This window comes from Grammomys surdaster, unplaced genomic scaffold (genome assembly GCF_004785775.1).
Source record: "Grammomys surdaster isolate TR1022 unplaced genomic scaffold, NIH_TR_1.0 126546, whole genome shotgun sequence".
NCBI classification, from domain to species: Eukaryota; Metazoa; Chordata; class Mammalia; order Rodentia; family Muridae; genus Grammomys; species Grammomys surdaster.
The window spans coordinates 15,810,050-15,812,815 of NW_021621338.1; the positions used below are offsets into that span (position 1 = coordinate 15,810,050).

Genomic DNA, 2,766 nt, shown 5'->3' on the forward strand with positions numbered 1-2,766 from the left:
CCTCACTTGCTAGACATTTCATATAAAACCTTGTCCCACTGAGGACTTGAGGCTTCACCCTCCTGTCTTATTAAATCAGGGTTTGGGATGAGCCCCAGCTCAAGCTTGAATAAAAGAGACCCTAGTGAGATTGCAATGGAATCAGCTCCTTGGTGGTCTTCTCAAGTTTGCACTCCTAATCAGGCACAATAACAGAATGAATCTCTCTTTCTGTATATATAAAGGATTTATTAGAATGACTTACATGGTATGGTCCAACTATACCAACAATGGTTGGCTATAAATGGAAAATTCAACAATCCAGAAATTGTTCAGTCCACAAGGCTGGATGTCTCAGCTAGTAGATGAGTAGATTTAGAAGATGATGGAATCCCAAAGAAGTAGGCTCTAATGTATGTATAACCCTACACAGAATGAACTTGACAGCAAGGTAAGAACAATCAGACAATGAGCAGAACCTTCCTTCTCCCCTTCCTTATATAGGCTTCTAGAAAAAGGTGTAGCCTAGATTAAAAGTGTGTCTTCCTACCCCAAGATCTGCATCAAAGGTTTGTGTCTTTGCACCTCACAGGTTAGGATTAGGAGTGGATTCACTCACTTCAAACCAAGCAAAAACTAATCGTCATCATCTCACAGGTGTGTGTCCCTCCATTTTCAGATTGTGGTTTATCCCAGATGTAGTCAAGTTGACAACAAAGAATAGATATCACAAGATCTTTTCCTCAGGTTTATTCCCCCATACTGATCATGTCAGAAGGAAAATATGTGTGAGAATAACAGAAAGATTCTTCCTTAGTATGTCATATTTATAGTTGGAAGGAGATATAAAATATATTCATTAGCAGAAATGAAATAACATCATTCTTAGATAATCATAAATCTATAAGAAGTTCATGAAATTGCTGTGAATGATGAAGGCTCTGGAAATCTTAAGAAGAGATACCTAGACAAGATAGAAATACATCTACTTGGTGTTCCCTGGCTCTTACCAGGGGAAGAATTCAAAGACAAGACAAAATTAGGAATTCGGAGCAAATTTTTTGCAGAGTAAAATATACCATTCAGTGGTAAGTGTTGGTGATCTCAGAGATTTTTGGATAGTATAATTCTTAATGATACAGAAAAGTCCTCATGATGAAGCAAAGGATGGAGTTTGTCTTCCTTAGCAATGCTAGTCCTATGGTGATCCAACAGTATCTTATTTTTCACTAAGTACTTACATGGTGCCCTGCTTCATTATAGCCTGGCTGTGCCATCTTCAGCTTTCATGTAATTGCTTCAGTTCCTATGATGTCTAGCCTTTGAAATGATGCAAAATAGGGCTGGGGAGATGGGTCTGATGGTAAAGAGCTTACCTAGTAAGCACAAGGACATGAGTTAAGGCTCCAGAACCTATGTATTAAAACCCAGGAATGGGGTGGGAGGTTAGTCCTGGTTAGGCATACTTTTAGTCCCAGCACTGTTGAAACAGAGACAGGTAGACTCCTGAGGCTTATTGGATATCCAGGTAATTCTACTTGGAACTTTCAGGTCAATAATAGACTATCTCTGAAACCTAAATGTGGATGATACCTGAGAAATGACACTCAAGATTGACTCCTGGCCTTTGCATACCTGTGTGTATGCATGCACACACAGACACCATGATAGGACACATTTATTTCTTTATCAGATTAACAATTTATGTTAATATCTGTGCTGGTCTGACTAGGAGTAACCTCCCTAGACTCATGTATTTGAGTGCTTGGTCCATAGAGAGTGGCACAATTAGGAGGCGTGGCCTTATTGGAGTAGGTGTGGCCTTGTTGGAGAAACTATGTCTTTGTGGGGGTAGGTTTTGAGGTGTCATACACTCAAGATACACCCAATGTGGAACATAGTCTTATTCTGCTGCCTATGGATCAAGATATAGAACTCTGAGCTTCTTTGCCAGTACCATGTCTAACTGCGTACCATCATGTTCTCACCATGATGATAATGGACAAAACTTCTGAAACTGTAAGCAAGCCCCAAGGAAATGTTTTTCTTTATAAGAGTTGCCATGGTCATGATGTCTCTTCACAGCAATAGAAGCCTTAATTCTAGACAAAATACAAATTTATATATATTTGTATTTAAATAAATAAATATAATTTAAATAAATGAAATAAATATTTTTGTAAATAAATATTATTTAAATATATCTATTTATATATAAATATATTATATAGTATGTATATTAATATATATAAATATATGTTATATATTTATATTTTATATATTCATGATATATTATATATTATTTAATTATATGCATTTATGTTATATATTATATAATTATATGAATTTTATATTAATATATCATGTGTAATAAATGTTTATAATATAAATTTAATAATAAATGTTGATGCTATATCACATGTGTGTCAGAAGGTGGCAGAGAGAAGAGTGGCTATGTCTATGCTCTGTGTTCTGACCTGTGAATATCTGAATGATTAGTAGCCTAACATTCCCTGAAAAAAGTGAGCCTGAGATGATCACAATTCTGGTGCCAGGGGGCTTGGACAGGGAGCTAGACTGAGACCAAACAAAAGTCTACTGCCTCGCAGGTCTTGGGCTCCCAAGACAACAAACAAGCCTGAGAGTAGAAGAACCCTGCCTGGCACCATGGGGTCCTAGGAGAGACAGAGCAGGAGATAGACAACACTCATATAGGGCCACTCAGGCAGACCTGGGTGAGGAGCAAGCCCGAGTTAACCACCAGACCATGTGGCTCAGACAGGGAGT

General features: G+C 37.6%; 1 non-coding gene across 1 annotated transcript; it reads left to right on the forward strand.

The window, feature by feature from the left end:
* The first annotated feature begins 2,361 nt into the window (after window positions 1-2,361).
* On the forward strand, window positions 2,362-2,490 carry LOC114615088. The gene has a single exon (XR_003710430.1). It is a non-coding gene; the product is annotated as a small nucleolar RNA SNORA17 (small nucleolar RNA).
* Window positions 2,491-2,766: the final 276 nt, after the last annotated feature.